We start from the raw sequence: 25,036 nt of genomic DNA on the forward strand, positions 1-25,036 counted from the left end.
TGTTCAGAGTAGTTTCACTGTTCTAAAAATTCCCGTTTCACCTATTCAGCCCTTCCTGTGCTCTCTCAAATCTATAGCAACCACTTATCTTTTTATTGTCTGAACAGTTTTGCCTTTTCCCAAATGTCATATGTTGAAACCAAGCAATATATTGTTTTAAACTGGCTTCCTTATCAATATGCACTTTAGAGTCATCTATGTCTTCTTATGGCTTGATGGTTCACTTCAATTTCTCAATGAATAACATTCCACTGAATAGTTAGACTATAGTTTATCCATTCATGTATTGAAGGACATTTTAGTTTCTTCAAGTTTGGGGTGATTATGAATAGAGCTGCTATAAACATTTATGTGAAAACTTTTGGGCAGACATTGTTTTCAAATCAGTTGGAGAAATAACTACGAGTGTGCTGCTAGACTATATGATAAGTCTGTGGTTAACTTTGTAAGAAACAGCACTATATTAGATGTGTAGAGGTATCTTGTCTTCCTTTGCAATTCCCTGATGACAAATTATGTTTAGCAATTTTTCATACACTAACATGCCATCTATATATACATCTTCTTTAGTGAGGTTCCTGTTCAGATCTTTTGCTCACTTTTAAACTGGGTTGTTTGTTTTCTTACTGCTGAATTCTAAGTTTTCTGTATATATTTTATAAACAAACCCTTTTTAAGACATGTGTTTGCAAATATTTTCTCTCAATTTGTGGTTTATCTTTTCTCTTGTGTCTAAAATCTGCCTTTGTAGACTTCATTTTATTAAAGTCCAACTCACCAATGTTTTCCTCTCATGGTTCATGCTTTTCATCTTACCTAAAAACTCACTGCTAAATCAATGTCAGGGTTTTCTCCCTATATTATCTTCTAGAAGCTTTATGGTTTTGTGGTTTACATTTAGATCTATGACCCATTGACTTAATTTTTATGAGAAGTTTAAGGTCTGCATCTAGATTGACTTTTTGCTTGTTTTGTTTGTTTTACTTTGCCTAGGGACACCCAGGAGCACCATTTGTTGGAGATTCTATCCTGTTTCCATTACACTGCCTTTACTCTCCAGTCAAAAGTTGATGCACTATATTTGTGTGGATTCCAAATGTGGTTTCTTTGATCTATTTGTCTATACTTTCACTAACACCACTCCTTCTTGATTACTGTAGCTTTATAGTAAGTCTTAAAGTTGAACAGTCAGTCCTCTGACTTTGTTTTTCTCTTTCAATCTTGTGTTGGCTATTCTGGATCTGTTGCCTTTTCATGTAAACTTCATTATGTTTCCCAATATTTACAAAAGAGCTTGTTGGGATTTTGATAAGGATTGAATTGAATCTATAGATCAAGAAGGGCAGAATTAACACATTAACAATAGTGAATTTTTCAACCCACGAGAATAGGATATCTACCAATTTATTTGGATCTTTGATTTCTTACATCAGCTTTATAGTTTCCCATATATAGATTCCATAAATTTCTGTTAGACACATATTTAGGTATTTCATTTTGGAAATGCTATTGTAAATGCTCTTTTTCAATTCCAAATTCCAATTTTCCATTTCTGGTACACAATAAAGCATTTGACTGTTACATATTACCTTGTATTCTATGATCTTGATACAATAATTTATAGGAATTTGGTAGATTCTTTGTGATTTTGTAGATAGACATCATATCACCTGAGAACAAACAGAGTTTAATTACAGTACTTTCCTTCCCATATGAACACATTTCATTTCTTTTTCTTGTCCTACTGCACTAACAAGGACCTCCAGCACAACCCTGAACAGAGATAATGAGAAAGAACATTTTTGTCTTTAGAAGAAAAGCACCTAGTTTCTCACTATTAAGTATGAAGTGAGCTGTAGGTTTTGGTAGTTGTTCTTTATCAAGCTGAGGAAGTTCTCCTCTATTCCTAGAATGCTAAGAATTTTTATCAGACAAAATGAACTGCCATAGCTCTTCTAAAGAATGACTTATTGGTCTACAAGCAACTCCATGAGGACCTGCCTTATTTACAAAGCTACTTTGCCCAACGTTTCATTATTTCTGGGGTACCTCATGTTCAGTGACTGATATAGGTGTGGTGTAAATGTCCACCCATTGCAGCCAAATAAGGGTCAACTCAGATGGGTAATATATGCCCAGAGCTCCTGGGGGAGCCAGGCCTACATCACAGTTCAACTTTTTCCTACACATTTCTAATAAATATCCTGTATACAAAACTCTGTTTTGATGCCTGTTTCTAAAATCCCAACCTGTGAGTCTCCTTACAGAGCAAATTCATATTCTATGCCTTTGCACAAATGATAAAGTGGGGGTTTTTTCCCTACTGGACCATTACCTATTCCATGGAAGTATAGGAAGGAGGGTAGGAAAGAATTTCCTTCACTGTTTGGCTATCTCTTGAGGGTGCTAAATTTGGATGCAGATTCTGTATGAATTTGCCTTTATCAATCAATAGAGTGTCTTCCGAGGCTTCTTGTCCACACTGCAGGATAACGTGGCCACATTAACAGAGATGCTTAGACTCTGAAACAGCCTGCCTCCTACTCTCAAAGAAGGAATCCAAGTGGGCAGATGTCACAACCAGAAAGCCTCTTCCAAAAGCAGCTCCACTTTAGAAACCACGAGACACAAAGCCATAGAGCTAACTAGATGGGTTATAAAGCTGAAACACAAGCTGAAATCAGGCAGAGGGTTGTCACTAAAGGCTTTAGCTCAGGATCAGACCAAAGAGAGTACTGCCACCTAAAACAGTATGTTGTATGTAAGAGTGAGTAGCTGTTCAATAAATATTTGCTGAATGAATTAATGAATACTAATTTGGAGTTAGGAGTTCTGGTCTCAGATTTTGGACACACATTTTATGATTGAAGCTCAGGCATTAAACTATGATACGAAATGTTTCATCTTCACACCTTCAACTTCCAAGCAACCCACACACTGATACTTCATAGATATACCTTATAGATTTATACTTTATAGATAAAATAAATAAGAACTGTTTTACATCTGTAGATGGTTGGCTATTTCATTTTACATCTGTAGATGGTTGGGATTGTTAGCCAACCAATACTTTTGTTTTAGTCACACCCCTATTTTTGACAATAAAGCAGTGTTCGTGTAATTTTATGAATTTTATTGCATTTTGTTCTTATTAAGTTGCAAAACTGAGTTGAGGGGAAAAATACCAAATGTGATGATACCCAAGATAAGAAACATAGATCCCATTATCTCAATACAGTTGAGACAAAGATAGAAATCATTAGGTTGTGGAAGGTGATAAGTCATTAGCCTCAATCAGATGCTCATTGACTTCAAGCTGGTCAACCTTGTGCTCTGTTATTAAGGGAAAGAACAAAATACAAAAACTTGTATGAAATATATGAATCATCCAGTGTGATGCCTAAAAAGCAAGGTATAATTAGAGATATTAGAAGTTTCTCATCTGTCTGATAACAGAAGTTACGTGTAACCTTGTTGAAGTTTCATAGGCTAGACTTTTAGAAATTTTATTTACCAAATCAGGGAAGTGCTTCAATTAATGCATGATCTTCCAGTCTTACAGAATTGTTGTATATCTCACATTAGACAATAAAATCTGAGCTTGCAATACTGGGTTCTAGTCCCTCATACCGTATTTAGATGAACCTTATTTTGCTAAGTACAAATACATTTGCAATTTTATTAGTCTAAAATCAATAGATAAAAAGAGAGGAATAGGTATAAGTAGAGGTTCAAGTATGGGTATGGATATAGATCTATGTGCCACAGCTACCTCAGCATACTCCTTTTCTGGAATTCATGAAGAAAGATTTTTTAAAAAGGGAGGGAGTACAAATAGGACAATGAGATGGTGAAGTCTAAGAGGAAAAGGGGTCCTACACCCAATTCTAGCCCTTCCCCTGAGCCTGACCACCTCCCTTTATTCAAATCCAGATCAATCTCCTTACTCTGCTTCTCTTTTTGATTTATCGACCAACCCCTCTATGAATGTCCGAAGCCAGCCACCCTAGAGTCACTTATGTTAAACAGGACTGATGCTAAGCCACTGTACCTGGAGAAATTCAAGCTGAAAACAAAGGGAGCTCAGCCTTCAACCTGGTCATCCTTCAAGTGGAACCATATCAGAGGGCAATGGGGAAAAGAGGAGGATGCCCCCTTACTTCTTTTTAATATGATACTAGAAATAATGCAGCCACTTCAGTATTTTCTTAAATACTGAAAACTTTTGTTGTCATTGTGCTCAGATATTTTTGCTGATGACAAGAAAGCATTCTAAAGAATGCACAGTAGGCATTTTCCCATTTTAAATTTAACACTCATGATTTTGATGATTTGTGAGAGATCTTGGAGGAACATGACATATAGCAATGTATAATTTTGCTAAGGTACTAATTTGAGTCACCTCCACTGTGAGATGGTATGTGGAGAAATAGTCACTAGGGCAGTAAATGAGCCAGTACCTGCATCTTGATGTGAGTTTGTTGCTCACTGCAGTGCTGCTGATGAATCTGGGGAATTCTTGAAAGCCTCGGGATGAATACTAAAAATCTACCGCATATCTCCATGCTATTAGGTGTTAGAATTATAATATGTAAAAATGCTGTTAGATCCCATTAGGATGACCATACCTGACTATCACAGTTGCCCAGTGTGGTCAAAGCCAGGCAATCCCCCTCTGCTTTAAATTCTGCCAGGACACTGGGTATGACAATTAACATAATCTAGCACTTTCTTATTCATAACATGTGAACATTCAGCTACCACTAAAATATTTTGTCCAACAGTGTTGGACAAATGCTTCACCATTCATTGCCTGCCAGTGTCCTTCCCCCTCTTTCTTACTAACAGTCCCTCAAAGTTGTCCATGGCAGCAGCATATCCAGTCTCTATCTGCTCCTCTATGCCTGGGGTAGCCCTCTGAATCCAGTTCTGGCTAAAGAGATATAAGAGGAAGCCATGTGGGCAACCTCTGGAAAAATTCTTTCCTATAAAAGAGACAAATGTAGCCTACACCATCACCCCTACCTTCCTCCCTTAAACTGGCCATAAGGAAGATCTGGCTACCTTCTTGCAACCACAAAGCCATAAGCAACAGAAAAAGGCTGAGTTTAGGCCTTAACAGAAGGAACGGTGTCCTGGAGGTAAAAGCAATAAGTAATGGAACAAACTGTAGCAACAATGGGTCCTGACATTTTGAGCCATTGCATCAACATGTCCAGACTTCCTTGTGTAAGAAAAATGAAATCCTATTTTTGTAAGCCTTCATAAGTATGTGTTTCTTGTGGCCAAACAACTTCAAATACACCATTTATAAAAACACAGTTTGAACACATGATTCAAACAATTCCAGCCCCTCATTTATGATCATAGACATTTAAGAGGCTCTCTGAGTGTAAGCTTGATCCCTCAGACCTACTAACCCTACTAATTGGGGCAAAGAGCTTACATAAAATCTTGTTTTTAATTTTAACCACATTTACTTCAGTCAGGTTCAGACCCCAGGAAAAACAGGCCTTTAACTATGGTATGGCATATCTCTGTCTGTCTCATCTTTATTTGCAGTACTGAAGATTAAGCCCAGGGCTTGTGTATGCCAGGCAAGTGCTCTATCACTGAACTACATCCTCAGCCCCTTTTATTGTATTTTATTTTAAATTTTTGAGTCAAGGTCTCTCTAAGTTGCCCAAGTTGGCTTCGAACTTGCAATCCTCTTGCCTTAGCCTCCAGAAAAGCTGGGGTTACAGGCATACACTACCACATCCAGCTTTATCTGTCTCATTTTTTGTTTTTGTTTTTTTGGTACCAGGGATCAAACTCAGGACCTTGCACTTTCAAGGCAGCCTCAGTGCCACTGAGCTAAATCCCCGGCCCTCTATCTGTCTCTTTTTAATGTCACATTTCAGTTACCAAAGAACTATTCCAGAAAAGAGGTAGCTCTAAGGAAAGACTGGTAAAGACTACTAGTAGTTTCATGTCTTTCTTTAACTAGAAAGACAGTCAAAAATGCAGGGGAACCTGAAGTCTCTGAGAAGGGAATAAAATGAGTGGATGGAAAGAAACAGGGGCACTCCAATATTCCTATAACGAGTCCATGCATGTAGAATGGAATACTCAGCTAAGCAAACTCTTTTCTAGGAGGTCCAGCAGCTAGGAAGACATAAGATCATGCTTCCATCCAGAGGCCAATAAAACTTAGCTCAATTAAGCTAATATTTTTGGAAGCACCTACTATAGGCCAGATTGTATTAGAGGAGCCAGGAACATTAAAAAGGACAAAACAAGAACCATGTCCACAAGGAGATGATGCTCTATGATGAGACATATGTTCCTTTGACCAATAAGCTGAGAATTCTCCATCTTAATTTTCCATCCAGGTAGGGATGTGATAACTGCATCTTCCCCAGAGTTACAATGTTTGCTGTCTATGTTACTAAGCCAGATGCTGTTTACTATACCTCATGCTGGGGGTTGAGGGTAGATGGGCTCATTAACTTACCATTCATCCTCAGCCTATGCAATTCTGCAGGCAGGATGCCAGGCCTGGATGTCAACTTTTTACAAATAACAATTGAAGCTGTCAGTTATCTTGATGAGCAGCGCTCCAGTGAAAGAACAGCATAATTGGGGGGTGAAGTGTTAGCGAGCTAATTTTTTCGCCAGCTACAGGAACAAAGCATCTTTCTGAGGATAGTATATTTACTGTTATTATTATTTGGTATGTAGCACATAAATTCCACATAATATGAGAGTGAAAATATAAAATTTCTCAGCTTTTCAGAGACAGAACATATAATATCTCAGGTTCAAAAACTATAGATTCACAGAAAATCTCAGTCTCTCTCAGCATCTCCCTCCCTCCCTCGCTCCCTCCTTCCTTCCCTCCTCCCTTCTGTCTGTGTCTCTCTCCCCTTCTCTTTCTTGGCCTGATTCTAAACAGAAGAATCTTGGTGCTTTTTTTTTCTTGAGTACTGTATTTATATGCTTAAATACAAGGTAGTAAGACTATAAAAATACCCCAGTGTTTAAGCCTCAAGGCAAAGATGATATGAATTTAAATGATCTATGACATTGTCCTCTCACACACTAGATGGCTCATTATTAAGTCAACCAAAATGTAATTTCTGGCATCCTTTCCATCCCTCCTCATCCATAAATCCCAAATGTCAGCAATTTGCCCATTCCTGATGATCCTTTAAAACCCAACTCAAATGCCAAAACCCAGTGAAGCCTCTGTTCCCTCCATCAACAAGGATATCTGTCTGCCAGTGTCCATCCATCTTCTGTTTTTCTCTCATCTGGCCTTTCTGATGCCATGTTCTAATCATTTGACTTTCTATCATTCCCCTACACAGTGAGGTTCTAGAAGACAGGGACTCAGTTTATTCATCCTTATACCCCTGGATCTTGTACAGCTCCTAGCACATAGAACATCCTCGGTAAGTGTTTAATGGATGGGAAAGGGAAATAAGAAATGTGGCAAAGGTGTCTCAGTGGGTGCTTGCTGCTCTGAGTCCACAATAGGACCACAGAGCAAGGGCAAAGGACTTGGGTTCAGGCAGCCCAGCAGAGAGCTAAGGAGCAGAAACTCCTCACAGGTATGACCAACTCTCAAAAGAGGGTTTTCCTGGGATTATGGATGGGAAAGACCATGCATATGCAGGGTGACATGCCATCTGAAGACACTAGAGATCAGGGCATCTGGTTGTCAGACACCATGAGATGGACCAGTAGGACACTGAACCTAACAGAATATATGAGGACACTAAAAACAAAAGGGACTCCCACAGTAAGTTCAAAATAATTAAGGTGGATTGTGAGTTTGGGGACAGGTCCTAGTCTGAAGGTTCACAGCCTGGGCCCCAGTAAGGAATGTCCCTCAACTGATTTCAAGGGCTTGATAGCTGAGAGGGAGATGACAGATGGAGAGCAAACCCAAACATGCACAGCCTGGTCACCAACAGAAAGCTAGGACTTTGGAGAGACCTAGAGATTAGATGCCAAGTGAGGCAGGAGTTGAATGGGGAGAGAACACCTAAACAAAAGAAAGCAACAAAGAGAAGTTCTGCTGGTCAGTCGAGGAATCCCAAGAGCACAGGACCTGGGTAGAAGATGATAGAAGAGCTGTGTTTTTAAATAACCAAGCCTCTCTCTTTTGTTCCTCTGGAGGCCCAATGAGCCACACCTGGCCAGTTTCTGACTCTAAGCATTCAACTACAGTGGACCCTCAAGTTATGACTGGCCTGACATATGAACAGCTTGGGTTGATTAGGTTAATGAAAGGTTCATCTGCCTCTTGTTATCTCTAGCATGTACCCAGGTAAACACACAGCTGTCAGCTGTACTGACTTACACCCAACTCTCAGGAACCAATCAAGTTCATAAGTCAAGGGTCCACTATACATGGCTTCCCTTATTCAGTAATTGCAAAAGCAGCACAAATGTCCCAAATCTCACCTAACATAAACAATGTCCTCTCACGAGACAAAGTCCCAGCTCAATAAGCCAGATCAGAGAATTAAAAGCAAACCCAAATCCACTTATATCATACCCACAAAGTTTTGGTACCGCATTGCATCTTAGGATTCTAAAGCCCTGAACTCTTACTGCTGAGTGTGGTCCATAAGCCAGTGGCAAGACCCCTACTGTTACTATTGTTAAAATGCAGACTCTTGATTCCAACCCCAGACCTACTGAATGAGAAGCTGCGTTTTAACAGAATATCCAAATAAGTCATGTACTCATTAAATTTGAGAAGACCTGTCCACCCCCATGTGAGCCCTGCCTACATCTCTGACCACGATTCGACACTCCCCACCTCGGTGATTATGTTCTGCCATACTAACCATTTTTCTCCTCCTCATCTATGCTACGGTCAGTCCTATCTTAGGCTCGCTGCCAATCTGTGCCCCCATGAGGAAGCACATAAGGGTTTTCTTGACATTCAGATCTTGATTTATAGCTCATCCTTTCAGTTAGCCCTTCCCCCTCTGCCCAATCTAAATGAGATACCTGAGATTCTTGACTTCACAAGGAAATTTCTCCTATGTATTGCATAGTGGTTCTCCAACTTGAGCCTACATCGGAACCATCTGGAAAACTTGTCAAAACACAGATCTCCTTGCCCACCCCAAAGTTTTTGATTCAGTAGGTCTAAGGAAGAATCTGAGGATTTGTAGTTTCAACCAGTTCCCAGGTGATGCTTATGCTAATCTGGGCTCACCCTTTGAGAATCTTGAGCACTTTCTCTCTACCTGATATTTTTCTCAACCACTCTTTCCTATAGTATTATCTCCATCCCACTAGAGTGTTTGTTCCATGGGGGCAGAGAATTTGTATATTTTTTACCCTCTACCTCCAGTGCATGATTCACAGTACATGCTCTATAATACTTTTAAATAAAGAATAAATTAACTAGTAATCAATTCTTTCCATTATGGATTTTGAGTCTTTTGTGTTCTACTTAATCTAATTTAGCAACAACTTTGCATTTCATCCTGTGAGTAAACACAGCCATGAGAGATCTGTGTTCATTTGCCAAAGTATAACTTACAAAAATAGAAACCAGAGTTGGCTACATTTTATCTACATCCATACTGTTAACAGTACATTTTAAGTTGTCACCTTCATTAGCTGATATTCTACGTAAGAACAGAGACTCCATCCAGTAAAATACCAAGGAAATAGCCCCTTCTTTTAACATAATATAAACCCAGAGTTACTTTCTTTAAATTGAGTCCAACATATACACAAAACTGAAACAGAGAAAGTAAACAATGTTATATAGTCATTCAGTCATCATTCTTCCATACTCTGCAAGGTAGCATTTCTCATATGTCAGAATTAATGATTGCTATCTCAGAACCAACCAGGTTCCTGTATTGTTAATGAGATTACCTTTCTCTGTCAGCTGATTTGAGCTTGCCTCCAAGAAGCCTTATCAAGTTACATAATCCTGAAAATACTGATAGAACCAGCAACCTGACCTCAGTCTTCCTCCATTTGCAAATCACAAGTCCTGCAGCTAAAACAGTGACATTTATGAGTCTATAGATAATTGTCTTTATCTACTTCCTTGCCACCTAACCCATTCCTGTCACAATTACTGCCATCCCTCTTTCCCTTCCTAACCAGTTCCTCTTGATAGGCCTCTTGCCCCATCTGGCTCTCTATCCCCACCACATTCTGGATCTCATTTTTCCCAAGTCAGATTTGTTTTCATCTCTTTAATGCTGAGGCAGAACCCCTCCTCTCATTACAGACCATAACTGAAAGCTGGGTTTGTACTCAGAGTCCAGAGCTAACTTCATTCCAAAACTGGTCATTTGAGGAAGCACATAGGGAGAACTTAGTGAGGAGGAGTAGCCTTGCTTAAGCCAGATAAAAGGTGACTGGATTGTAGTATAAGCCACTGTGGTTAAATGTCAAAGCCAAGGAGCCAGCTGAGAGAATTTCAAATTCTCCAGGTCAGGAGCTGACTGGCAAGGACAGCAGTGGCTAGGGGGATGAAGGATCTCTGTAGCTCGAGTGTGTCCCAGCCCTCCTTCCTGAACACTAATGATCATCTCCTGTGTTGAGGAGGGTAGCAGCCCTGAGAGAGGCTTCCCTCAGCTGCACTCGTGAGAGAGTTCCAAGCACTGACAGAGATGACAATGAGTGTCTAAAAGGGTGCTTCATCATGAGCCAAGGGCTGAGACCTGAATCAAGTATTCTATCAATTCAGTAAGGCTGATCTGAAGCCTTTGAAGATCTGGGTTTGTTTTGCATTTGTATTAAACTCTACTCTTAGATTGAAGGGACTCACAATGAATACTATTTTTAAACACTTTGATTCAGTTTTCAATAAAAAAATATTTTGGTACATGGTCTACAAATAAGTAGTAATTCTGACTTTTAACCCATAATTCCTTTCTGTATGGGGTCTGTTGGCTCATCTAAGATAAACACTTGACTCTTTGAGTCACTTCTTTTTGTTCTTTTTTATTCACAGTAATCCCATAAAATAGGCTGAGATATTATCAATTTTTACTACACTATTTTATAGTTTAAAAACTCAGATTCAGAGAGACTAAGAGAAAAGAGTTCAGTTATGAGGTGGTTACCCCATTTGTGCTGACATGAGTGCTCTTCGGGAAGAATTTCACCAGGGAGCTCAGCCACTGGCCATCTTAGAATGGGCTTTCCCTGTGGTTTCTTCAGTTGTTCACTGCTCCCTGACAGCTCATTCCCGACCAATGAGTCTGAAATTCTGCCTACTTTTACACATTATTCACTGTAAGTTCTACTATTCATTCTCTTTACTTTCAGCTCCCAAGGAAGATCCTTCTTCCAACCTTGATAGTGCTGATAACTTCACCTTCCAGTGAAAATTATTTTTCCTCTGAAAAAACTCCAGTTTTTTGTTGTAAACAGAACAAAATTTTAGAACTAACTGAATACTCTCAGTGCTGTATGTTCCTCTATTTATGACAGAATTTCTTCTTTTTCCCTTGCCCCATCCCAAACATATCCTCCTTAGGGTATGGCACATATGAAGTTTAGGTGCCAAAGGGGAATTTAGTAATGTGGGTACAAAGAGGATGGTTAAGTGGTGAACGTGTGGTTGGCCCCCATAGCTATGTTTGAAGAACCTAAGAACCCTGAGAGTCAGGGATTTATAGAAGACAAAACAGGAGTTATTCCAAAATCATCTTCTATGTGTGGCCTCAGTTCAACTTGAAAAGAGTGGATCATTTTGAGTATGCTTCTGGACTCTGTGTTTTTGATTCCCTGATACTGCTTCATAAGAGTCTGGACCACCAGCTTCTTCCATAAATGAGCTTGCAAATCCAGTCATGCTATAATTATTTATTAATCATCAGCTGAGAACCAGGCACTGCAATGGGAATGTGAAGATGAATGTTAATATATAGCCTTTCCTTTAAAACTCCAAATTCCAGGGTCTCTTTGAGGATAAGGATCATGATAGCTAATGTTATGTGTCAACTTGATTGAGGTAAGGGATACCCAGACAGCCAGTGAAACATTGCTTCTAGATGTATCTGTGAGGATGTTTATAGAAGACATTGGCATTTGAATTAGTAAACTGACTAAAGAGATCAACCCTCATTGATGTGTGTAGACATTCTCTAATACCTTAAGGGTCCTAACAAAGCAAATGTATGGAGAAAGAGTAAATTTCGTCTCTCTTCCTGAGGTGAGACAACCATGTTCTCCTTATGTTTAACATTAGCATTCCTTGGGCCTTCAAATTCCAGGACTTACATCAGCACCCAAGCCCTCATTGGTTCCTAGGCCTCTGAACTCAAACTGAATTACACCACTGGCTTTCCTGGTCCTCCAGCTTCTAGACAGCTTATCACAAAACTTCTCAGCTTCCATAATCACATAGGCCAGTTCTCAAAACAAATTACATGTCATAAGTATGTCTATATATCCTATTGGTTCTGTTTCTCTGGAGAACCCCGACTAGTACAGTTAAAATGGATATTTACATTTTTAATATACATGTCAAGGTTTCACCAAGACAATGATACAGATGGCTGCTGCAATCAAACCATGAATTAGAAATAAACATAACAGAACAAAACCTTGGAGAACAATGACTTCTGTTCCCTTTGAGTCCTGAAAAAATAATATTTATATAGCATTTTTCAATATTATTTCTTTATTTTATATTCACGACACTATGAATACCTAAGAGATAAAAGTACTGCTACTATTATGTCAATTTCACAGAAGAAGAAAAAGAAGGTCAGAAAATTTAATAAACTTGAGCTCACTTTGCTTTTGCTTTTTCCTAAACTGCCAGTCCTGGGCTAACACAATTGACCAAGGCACCATCCCCTCTGGAGGAAGCAGCACCAAACGCTAAGACAGACACAATCTTTGCTTTGCTTAGTTCAGATCTGGTTTGGTATCTGAATGTTGACTCTTTGGTAGTAGGCCATTTTGGCTGCCAATTCAAATTTCCTCATACCAAACATTTTTTATTATTTCAAAGCAACAAAGATTTAAAAAATAATAAAGTACTAACAACACAGAATTAAACTTTTAAAATTATTATCACAACTGAAAATTTCTTGAAGAAAAAGTAAATTGAGAACTGAGACTACTGAATGCTATGTTTTCTTTTAATGTTTTCATTTCTTTAAGGGAAGATAACTATTAAAAATATTCTTAGAAAGAGATCTCTCTCTCTCTCTCTCTCTCTCTCTCTCTCTCTCTCTGTTTGATTTTTTGGGACAAGGTCCCACTATGTAGTCCAGGCTGGCCTGGAACTCACAGTGCATCTCTTGCCTCAGCCACTCAAGTACTGGGATTACAGGCATGTATCACCACACCCATCTTTTTCTCTTTTAAAAACAATTATTTTTATTCCTCATATGACATATTGACATATCTTTACTAACTGTTCAATAGAGTGCCTTATCAGAGCTGTTTGGAATATATTCGTAGAAAAAAATTATGATTTGAAGTACTGTGGAAATTCATAAGAGTTTCTCTTTTGCTAAATGTTTTCTAAAAGCTTATTTAAAACCTGGGGGAAAAAAACTATAGTCAAATATCCCAAAGTTCTGTGTGGCACTTATCCTTCTGCTGCAGCAGCCACTGAAGAGCAGCAGCCATGGCTCTATGCTACCTCATGGCCATGGACCTCAATAAGGGCCATAAGGTGACCAAGAATGTGATCAAACCAAGGCACAGCCACCGCAGTGGAGGCCTCACCAAGCATACCAAGTTTGTGTGGGACATGATCCAGGAAGTGTGTGGCTTTTCCCCCTATAAACGGTGTACCATGTAGCTGCTCAAGGTCTCAAAGCACAAACGGGCCCTCAAGTTCATCAAGAAAAGGATGGGGACACACAGCTGAGCCAAGAGGAAGTTTGAGGAGCTGAGCAAGGTGCTGGCTGCCATGAGGAAAGCAGCTGCCAAGAAGGACTGAGCCCCTCTCCTCTGTGCAGAATAAACCTTTACAGAGAAAAAAACCACTATAGTCATACATACAGCAGAGATGGAAGGAGAAATGACAGAATACTGGCTATGAAAAGGGGGCTACAATCTAGGCAGGAAGGGGAGAGAGGGGGCAGAGGTACACGGGAGAAGAGACAAAAAAGAGAGGAACAAAGGAAGGAAAAGAAGGAAAGACAGAAAAAAGAAAGCTCTCACTTTGACTTTTGGTCTAATTCTGGCCTTTCCCATCCTCATCCCCCCAACGCGCGTGTGCGCGCGCGCACACACACACACACACACCTCTTATGACACTTGTCTCAGTCCTACACATCTTGCATAGAATGTAGAAATTGACAACATCTTGATAATCCAAGATACTTCTCTCAAGAACACAAAATTATAGCCACATAATGAATCAATTATTTAAACATTGGTTTTAAATTAAAATGTAAAGAATTTTTAGAATGGAGCCATTTATAAAAATAGTTCCATGAAAGATTAATTAAATTGCTTTCTATACTCAATAATCTGCTACACTTCTTTCTGGCTTTCATTTACCAAATAACAAATAAAACATATTTGTTCAGTGGATGGATATATAAAAGAATGATAAACAGAAGAGAAAGTCTAATTCATTAAACATCATAACCCAATCAGAATTTGCTTTCCCCATGATCTCCCAAATGGCTACCCATCCTCTTTCTTTTTGGAAATGCTGTTTATATGCCAAAATTGTATCTCTGAGGAATATTTTGATGGTTACCAAGGAAATTAGCATAAAATATTGGTGCTGTCACACACATTCACACCCACATATGCAAGTACTCATGTGAATGTGTGCACAGGCACCAACCCTAGTACATAGTAGCTATACCCACAATCCTCTCACCTACTTCTGTACAAAAGGAAATTTTAAGATTTGGATTATAGTTTCTACTTTCTCAATGCAACCATATTATATTCCTGGATGAGCTGTTAAGTAGCCTGATAACACTGTTTAAACCTCACAATAGGTCATATGTTTCAATTTAATCTGAGAAGTTGCAAGTCCCATTCTGGCCAGTGATATACTACTTACCTGCTGTTTCCTTCTTGGTTGTCAGTGTTTCTGAAATGCCACCACTAAAGGCAAAGTACTGTGATTAGGATGTCAACCTGCCTTTGAGCAAATGTCGCCAAGAGCCGGCATCTGCTGGGAAATGGAAGGCCCCTCAGCTCTGGCCCAGAGGTGGTTAGGTAGTCCCTAACAGACCAAAGAAACAAGTGAGTGTGCTTCTTCAAAGTAGCCTGACCTATCAGGAAGTGTGATCAATATGGAATGATGCCTTTTGTGGGGGGCATATCCAGACACTCACTCTTTCCAAATCTTTCTCATTTTAAATAAACAAATATCATTTTATATTTTTGGTGGTGGTGAAGGGTGTCAAACCTAGGGCCTCACATATGCTAAGCAAGCATTCTGCCACTGAGCTACATCTGTAGGCCCTGTTTTATAATCTTAACAGTAAAATAAATAATAAGAAAGAAAAATGTTATTTCTTTTCTCATTTCAACATGTATAACTAAATTAGCATGTGAATATATTCATGTTGAGTAAGATTCACACACACAAAATTACTTAATTAAAAATATGAATGATCAGCCCATCTTCTTTGAGTGCATTAGGCCAGCGGCACTGAGGAGTGGGGAGGTCTTCATTGTTGTTAGTGAACCTGTGGCACACATGTGGGACCATGGCCTTAAAGATTAGCCACAATGGCTGAAAATGGTGATAATGAAAAGCTAGTTGCTCTGACAGCCAAAATCTGTCATCAAATTGAGTATTATTTTGGAGACTTCAATTTGCCATGGGACAAATTTTTAAAGGAACAGATCAAACTGAATGAAGGCTGGGTACCCTTGGAAATAATGATAAAATTCAACAGTTTCAATCACCTAACAACAGATTTTATTGTAATAGTTGAAGCATTGAGCAAATCTAAAGCAGAACTCATGGAAATCAGTGAAGATAAAACTAAAATCAGAAGATCTCCAAACAAGCCCCTCCCTGAATTGACTGATGAGTATAAAAATGATGGAAAAAACAGATCTGTTTATATTAAAGGCTTCCCAATGGATGCTCCCCTTGATGATATCAAAGAATGGCTAGAAGATAAAGGTCAAGTACTAAATATCCAGATGAGAAGAACATTACACAAAGCATTTAAGGGATCAATATTTGCTGTGTTTGACAACAATGAATCTACTAAGAAGTTGGTAGAAACTCTGGGACAGAAGTATAAAGACACAGACTTGCTAATACTTTGGGGGGGGGGTACTGGGGATTGAACTCAGGATCTTGCGCTTGCAAGGCAGGTGCTGGAACCACTGAGCTAAATCCCTGGCCCTTGCTAATACTTTTTAAGGTAGATTATTTTACAAAGAAAAATGAAGAAAGAAAGCAAAATAAAGTGGAAGCTAATTTAAGAGCTAAACAAGAGCAAGAAGAAAAACAGAAGTTAGCAGAAAATGCTGAGATGAAATCTCTAGAAGAAAATATTGGATGCTTGCTGAAGTTCTCAGGTGACTTAGATGATCAGACCTGTAGAGAAAATTTGCATGTCCTTTTCTCAAATCATGATGAAATAAAATGGATAGACTTTGTCAGAGGAGCAAAAGAGGGAGTAATTCTATTTAAAGAAAAAGCCAAGGAAGCACTGGATAAAGCCAAAGATGGAAACAATGGTACCCTACAACTAAGGAACTAAGAAGTGACATGGGAAGTACTGGAAGGAGAGGTGGAGAAAGAAGCTTTGAAAAAAATCATAGATCGACAAGAATCCCACAACAAATGGAAATCAAAAGGTTGCAGATTTAAAGGGAAAGGAAAAGGAAATAAAACTGACCAGCCTGGATCTGCTAAAGGAAAAGTACTGTTTCAGGGCAAGAAAACAAAATTTGATAGTGATGGAGAATGTGATAAAAATGGTGCAGCTGGACCAGAAACATATAAGGAAGAACCTGCATCAAAACAACAGAAAACAGAAAACGGTGCTGGAGACCAGTAGTTTAGTAACCAATTTTTTTTTTTTATTCATCTTAGATTTTTAAGCTGCTTTTTGTCTTTGGAGGCTTTTAAAAAGAAAAACGAATTAGGTCCACTTCAATATCCACCCATAAAAAAGGACAATTATTTTGTTGTTGTTTTAACTTGTCTTTTTGTTGTTGTTATCGACACACATTTTTTTAAATGTATAGTTCTGTTTGTGTTCACGACTCAAATATCAAAAGGAAGATTCTTCCACTAAATTGCCTTTGAAATATGAGAATGTATTAGTATAAAATAACAAAATATATACTATATAAAAAGTAAAAAAGAAAAATATGAATGATCCCTTTCTGTACGCCCTGAAGAATACAGTACTCTTATTATTATTACACAGATTTATGCACATACATAAACACTAATAAAAAGGGGATCACATTCTACTATCAGATCTGTGACTTGCTTTCTTCATTTTAGCAGCACATCCCAGAGAGCCTCCCCTGTAAATACAGTGTTCTACCCAATTCTTTGTAAACACTGTATATTATTGCATAGAAATATATATGATAATTTATTAACTAGGCTTTTAATTATCAATTGTTTGTAAAGGCCTGGTATCATCAAACTTTTGGATGTTTGTCTGTTTGGTACCAGGGACTGAACTCAGAACCTTGTGTTTCTGAGGTAGGTGCAGTGCCACTGAGCTAAATCCCTGGCCCAAGCTTTTGGATTTTTAACATTTTAATGGATGAACACTTTATTTTAATTATTATTTTTCTAAATACAATTTTGTATATTTTCACAACTGTTTTGAACATCATTTTTTCTTCCTTTGTGAACTGCCCAATCTTTCTTTTTCTATATATTTTTATCAAGTTGTTTGCCATTTATAGCTCTGGTTTGTAGGAGCTTATTATTATATGTTGACACATTTCCTGTTATGTATATTGAAAATATTTATCCTAGTCTGTTTCTCAGAATGACCCTTAACTTCAACATATGCTTTGTTAATTTGTCTTTATTTTATTTCTATTTATATATTAATTGGTACATTTTAGGTATACATTTATATTTATCATTGGGTGTTTGTACCTGAACATGATGTATCTTAGTTCTTATGTTTTTCCCCATTACCTATGTGCCCTTCACCCCCGCCACCCTTCCCTATTTACTTAGAATTTGTTTCTATTTTTTTCTTTCTCATAATTTTTCCTTCCCTTTCCCCTTCCCCTCCCGCTACCCCTCCACCTTTGGACCTTTTCCTATTTCAAAGTATCAATTATTAGTTTTAATCATTTTCATCCTTAAATTCACTTTCAGTTTCTCACACTAGAGATACTATTCGGTATTTACACATGTGTGTCCTATTTATTTCACTTAAGAGTACAGCCTCAATATGCATCCATTTAGTTATAAATGACTCTAGTTTCTCATTCTTTATGGCTGAGTAGTACTCCATTTTATTAAAAAATCACATCTTCTTTATCCAGTTTCCAGTTGATGGGCACTTGGGCTGTTTCCAATCCTTAGCTATTACAAATTGTGCTGCTATAAACATAGGTGCACATATATCACTGTGGTATGATTCTTTTAATTCTTTGGGGAAGATATCCAGTAGGGGAATAGCTGGGTCAAATGGGACCTCGAGACCTAATTCTTTGAGGTATCTCCATACGGATTTCCACAGCAGTTACACCAGTCTGCACTCCCACCAACAATGGAGAAGGGTTCCTTTCTCTTCACATCCCTGCCAGCATTTGTTATTGGTTGATTTCTTGATAGCAGCCATTCTTTCTGGGGTGAGGTAGAATCTCAGTGTTCTTTTCATCTGCATCTCTCGAATGACCAGTGATGTTGAACATTTTTTCATATATTTATTTGCTGTTTTTACTTCTTTGTCTGAGAAATGTCTGTTCATTTCAGATGCCCATTTTTGAATTGGGTCTTCGAATTTGGGGGGTCTGATTTTTTTTCAATTCTTTATATATTCTAGATAGTAGACCTTTGTCTGAGGTACAGCTGCTAAAAATTTCTTCCCATATTATAGGTTGTCTCTTAGCTCTGTTGGTAGTTTCTCTTGCAGTGCCAAAGCTTTTTAATAAGATGAAGTCCCAGCTGTTGATTCTTTGTGCTAGTTCCCATGCTACTGAAGTTTTGTTCATAAAGTCTTTTCCTACGCCAATGTCATTGAGAGTTCTACCTAACTGATCTTCCAGCAAGTTTACTGTTTCTGTCTTGGTATTTAGCTCTTTAATCCACTTCAATCTTAGTTTAGTGCACGGTGATAGGTATGGGTCTAGTTTTAATCTTTGGCAGGTTGAAATCCAATTTTTCCAACACCATTTATTGAACAGGCTATCTTTTCTCCAATGAGGGTGATTGGCTCCTTTGTCAAAGATGAGGTGGCCGAGTATGTCTGGAGTTGTTTCTGCATCTTCTAATCTATTCCACTGATCCTCAGGTCTGTTTCTTTGCCAGTACCATGCTGTTTTTATCACAGTAGCTTTGTAGTATAGTTGCAAGTTGGGGATTGTGATACCCCCAGCCATGTCTCTGTTGCCCAGAATTGCTTTTGCTATTCTCCATATCTTCTGGTTCCAAATGAATTTTTGGATTGTTTTCTCTAGTTCTGTGAAGTATATTGTTGGAATTTCAATCAGTATTGCATTAAATCTATATAGTAGTTTTGGAAGTATGGCCATTTTCACTATATTGATTCTTCCTAACCAGGAACAAGGGATATCTTTCCATTTTCTTATATCCTCTTCGATCTCCTTCTTCAGAGTGCTGTAGTTTTCAGGGTAGAGGTCTTTTGCTTCCTTTGTCAGGTTGATTCCTAGATATTTCATTTTTTTAGATACTATTGTAAAAGGAATTATTTTCCAAATTTCTCTCTCAATGGGTTGACTTTATATCCAGCTACTCTACTGAATCTTTCAATTAGGTCTAGAAGGCTTTTGACCAAGTTTTTTGGGTCTTCTCTGTAAAGTATCATATCATCAGCAAATAATGACAGTTTCACTTCTTCCTTTCCTATCTTTAATCCTTTTATTTCTTTCTCCTTTCTAATTGCTATGGCTAGTGTTTCCAGAACAATATTGAACAGGAGTGGTGATAGTGGGTATCCTTGTCTTGTTCCTGATTTTAGCATGAAAGTTTTCAGTTCTTGACCATTTAGTATGATGTTGGCTGTTGGTTTTTCATAGATAGCCTTAATCAGGTTGAGATAAAGACCTTCTATTCCAATTTTCTGTAGCATTTTTATCATGAATGGGTGTTGGATTTTGTTGAATGCCTTTTCTGCATCTTTTGAGATGATCATATGCTTTTTGTCCTTGACTCTGTTAATATAGTGTATTACATTTATTGATTTACGAATGTTGAACCATCCTTGCATCCCTGGGATAAATCTGACTTAATCAGAGTGTATGATCTTCTTGATGACCCTCTGTATTGTTTGCCAGTATCTTGTTGAGGATTTTTGCATAGGTTCATTAGGGAGATTGGTCTGTAGTTCTCTTTTTGAGTTGGGTCTTTCCCTGATTTTGGAATCAAAGTAACACTTGCTTCCAGGAATGAATTTGGAAGCCTTGCTTCCCTTTAAATTTCCTTGATGAGTTTAAAGAGTAATGGTGATAGTTCTTTAAACGTCTTGTAGAATTCAGCAGTGAACCCATCAGGACCTGGGCTTTTCTTTGTTGGTAAATTTTTTATTACATTTTCAATTTCACTCATTGTTATTGGGATGTTTAGAATTTCTATATCTTCTTCATTTAACTTTGGCAATTGGTATGTATCTAGGAATCTGTCCATTTCTTTTGTGTTTTCCATTTTATTAGAGTACATGTTCTCAAAGTAGGTATTGATGATCCTCTGAATTTCTGCTGGATCTGTTGTGGCTTCACCTTTTTCATTCTTAATTGCATGTATTTGAGCCTTTTCTTTCCTTTTTTGATAAGGTTGGCTAAAGGTTTATCAATTTTATTTATTCTTTCAAAAAACTACCTCTTCGATTTATTGATTTTCTTTTATCATTCTCTTAGTCTTCATTGCATTAATTTCTGCTCGCATCTTTATAATTTCCTTTCTTGTATGAGCTTTGGGTTTGTTACGCTTTTCTTTTTCTAGGAGCTTGAGGTTCTGCATTAGGTTATTTAACTGAGTTCTCTCTGTTGTCCTAATATGGGCATTCACTGCTATGAATTTCCTGCGTAGAACTGCTTTCATTGTGTCCCACAATGTGTCCTGTTTGTTGTACTGGCATTATCATTTACTTGTAGAAACTGTCTAATTTCTTCTTTAATTTCATCTGTGACCCGTTGGTTGCTCAGGAGAGTGTTCTTCAATTTCCATGTGTTTGTGGGTGTTCTGGGGTTTCTTATGTTATTGATCTCCAATTTTATTGCACTATGGTCTGATAAAATACAAGGGATAACTTCAATTCTTTCACATTTACTAAGATTTGTCCTATATGAGCTAGCATGTGATCTATTTTGGAGAATGACCCGTGTGCAGCTGAAAAGAATGTGTATTCTGATTTTGTGGGGTGGAACACTCTATAAACATCTCTTAAGTCCATTTGTTCAATAGCTTGGTTCAGTTCTAGAATTTCATTGTTAATTTTTTTCCTAGATGATCTGTCTATTTGTGATAGAGGGGTATTGAGGTCCCCTACTACAATTGTGTTAGTGCTTATTTGGTTTTTCATGTCCATTAATATTTGTTTTGTATAGTTGGGGGCATTCATATTTGGTGCATAAATATTTAGGATTGTCATCTCTTCCTCTTGGATTGTTCCCTTCACAAGGATGTAGTGACTATCTTTGTCTCTCTTAATTAGTTTTGGTTTGAAATCTACTTTGTCTGCAAGTAAGATTGCTACCCCTGCTTTTTTCTGGGATCCTGAAATGTGGAGAGCTTTTTTCCATCCTTTTACTTTCAGTCTATGAATTTCTTTTTGAGTTAGGTGTGTTTCTTGTATACAGCATATTGCTGGGTTTTGCTTCTTAATCCATTCTGTCAGTCTGTTTCTTTTGATTGGTGAATTTAGGCCATTAACATTGATAGTTATAATTGAGAGATATTGACTCATTCTTGCCATGATGTTTTATTGTTGTTGGCTCTTTTATTAATATCCCCCCCTTTCCCTTTAGTGACTTACCTTGCATGGTGTCTTCTCTCTGTTGGGCCTCATGGAGTTGTGACCTTCATTGTCTTTTTCTAGGATATTGCATAAAATTGTTTGGAGTGCTGGTTTGGTGTTCATGAAATTTCTCAGGTGTTCTTTGTCATGAAAGTATCTAATTTCCCCATCAATTATGAAAGATAATTTTGCAGGATACAACAGTTCAGGTAGGAAGTTATTTTCTTTCAGGGCTTGAAATACTTCACTCCAGGCTCTCCTTGATTTGAGGGTTTGTGTTGATAAATCTGCCATGATTCTGATGGGCTTTCCTTTGTAGGTGATTTGTTTCTTTTCTCTAACTTCCTGTAGAATTTTGTTCTTCTGTTGGGTTTCTGAGATCTTGACTATTATATGCCTAGGTGTAGATTATTTTTGATCGTGGCTGGGTGGAGTTCTATATGCCTCACTTATCTGTGTGTCCAATTCTCTACCTCTGTCTGGGAAGTTTTCTACTATTACTTCTGTGAACAGTTTTTTTATGTCAATTGTACTTTCTCCTGTTTTTTCGTGGACTCCTATCAGTCTTGTGTTATTCTTCTTTGCATCCTCTAGCAGCTATTGGATTGATTTCTCATGGTCCCTTACTATCTTTAAGAAAGCTGTTTTCATGGTCCTTAACTGGAATCCTGTCTTCTATATCTGATATTCTGTCTTCAGATTCTCTTAGTCTGCTCTGCATGCTCTCAATGGAGTTTTTAATCTCCTGAATATCTGTTTGAATCTGTTTCATGGATTCCATTTCTTTCTTATGTTGAGCAATCATGGTTTCCATTTCTTTCTTACGCTGGGCATTCATGGCTTCCAGCATGTTTCTGATCTCATCTATTTTCTTGTCTGTTTCTGCTCTAGAGCCTCTAATCATGTTTTTCACTCTACTCACCATCTCTGTATTTATCTGGGAGATTATTTCTGCTTTGAATTTTTCTAGAGCCTCATGTATCTGCTTTGTTACTTCCTGTGCTATCAGTTCACGGTGTTCAGGTGGTTGATTATCCAACTTTTCCACCTCATTTCCCCCAGAATTTCCTTTTTGTGGCGTGGAAGTCTGCATTTGTGCCTTGCTTAAATGTCTTCTCATTTTTGTTTTTGGTACTGTCCTTGGTTTAATTCCTGGGTTGATATTTCAAAATTGCTTAATGCAGGTATCTTTGTTGCTTGTGTTTAAAACCCTTGTGGAATGATTGCTTTTCAGAGGTGTCTCCCAGATATGGCTTGTGTTTAGGTTTTGAGGCTCTAATGACTCTGAGGCTATTTTATTTTCCTTTCCTTACACCAGAAAGGAAAACTGATTAGATCAATCACAACATGTTAGGCCAAATGTTACAATCAGCAATACCATAGCATCAAGCGCAGCTTAGAAAATGACAATTTGTAGTAGTTATTAATCTATCACATTTAACTATGTTAAGTATAATCCTCTGTGCCTCTGTAGTGAGGGACCAGGTAGCAGAAGAGCCATAAGGTGCGGGGGGGGGGGGGGGGGGAATTGGGCCTTGCAGGCACCCGCACAGCTAAGCGGAGCACCGGATGAAGGCGGGGCTCCAAGCCGCTCCCGGGACCTCACCATGCTGTGGACAGGAACCAGAACACAGCCGAGGAGCCTCAGGCTGCTTGGCTGACCCGCAGAGAGAAGCCCCAGATCGTCAATTTGTCTTTAATGTGCTTATTTTTTTAACTGAAGGAGATCAAATTTTGATGTTTTCTTGGTTATATTAGATGTTAACATTAGGGGAACCTGGAAGAAGAATCTACAGGTACTCTCTATCTTACAACCTTTGTGTAAATAAAATATTCCAAAAATTATGTAAACATCTATCTATACAGATATCCACACATATACATGTATATTCACACAGAACTTTTTCCTTCTCCCTCTGTAGTATGTTTCATGTCTTATGTAGGAAGGCCTATACATTTTTTCATATTTTTCTCTAAAGATTTTATACCTTTATAGTAGTGCTGGTGGTGCTTTTAGCATTTAGTCTGTAAATATATCTGAAATTTATTTTTTGTGTATAATAAAATACACAAAATATTATATAACCTAGAATTTTATCTAGATTCTTTTCCAAATGAAGAGCCCTTGATCCCAACATCACTTATAAAATGTTATTTTTCTAACAGAAATACTTCTTTATCATAAATGAAATTCCTATAACTTTTTCTGAATTCAGCCCCATTTCATTCTTCAATTTATTTGTTTGTATATTAATACCACACTTTTATAACTATTACAACTTCACAAATATATCTCACTTCTTTCTTTGTATTATCCTTTTATACTAGCTTTAGTGGCCCTTTGTTCAATCCATTGGTCTTGCTCCAAATTTATTTTTTAAGAAGAAAATTAGCACCTTTACAAACTATTGTGTTTCCAGCCAGGATAGAACTTTTGTCTATCCATTTTTTTTTCATGTATTTCCATAAAGACTATAATTTTAATTTTCTTTATTTGGATTTTACTCATTTCTTCTTGGTCATTCCTAAGTTGTTGATGGATTTCTTTTTTTTTTTTTTTTTTTTTTTTTTTTTTTGGTGCCAGGGATCGAACTTGGGTCCTTGGGCTTGCAAGGCAGGTGGTGGCACCACTGAGCTAAATCCCCACCCCTGTATTTCATTTCTAATGAAAATAGGATTCATATTTGCATTTTCTAGATGATTATTACTGGCATATAGGAAAGCTACTGATTTTGAGTATGAATCTTTTTAAATTGATATACAGCAGTTGTAAATGTTTATGGAATTGTAATTTGATACATTTTTAATGTGTAATGGTCAAATCAGGGTAATAAGTATTACCACCTGATCAAAGGCTTTATGTCTAAGTGTTGGGATCCCTTTGAGGGTAAATATTTTACCCAGTCAATTTATGAAAC

General features: G+C 37.8%; 1 long non-coding RNA gene and 2 pseudogenes across 1 annotated transcript in view; 2 read left to right on the forward strand and 1 right to left on the reverse strand.

Moving 5' to 3' along the window:
- LOC147830586 (uncharacterized) overlaps window positions 1-25,036 on the reverse strand; it is an 80,862-nt gene that overhangs the window by 13,313 nt on the left and 42,513 nt on the right. Inside the window, exon 3 of the long non-coding RNA XR_015450405.1 lies at window positions 1,590-1,670. This is a non-coding gene — a long non-coding RNA (uncharacterized LOC147830586). The remainder of the gene's footprint in view (window positions 1-1,589; window positions 1,671-25,036) is intronic.
- LOC101718282 (large ribosomal subunit protein eL36 pseudogene) lies at window positions 13,625-13,942 on the forward strand (annotated as a pseudogene).
- On the forward strand, window positions 15,643-17,085 carry LOC101718638 (lupus La protein homolog; annotated as a pseudogene).

Source organism: Heterocephalus glaber, unplaced genomic scaffold, assembly GCF_053883595.1.
Source record: "Heterocephalus glaber isolate CG9 unplaced genomic scaffold, H.glaber_assembly_v1.0 deba00000071, whole genome shotgun sequence".
NCBI lineage: Eukaryota > Metazoa > Chordata > Mammalia > Rodentia > Bathyergidae > Heterocephalus > Heterocephalus glaber.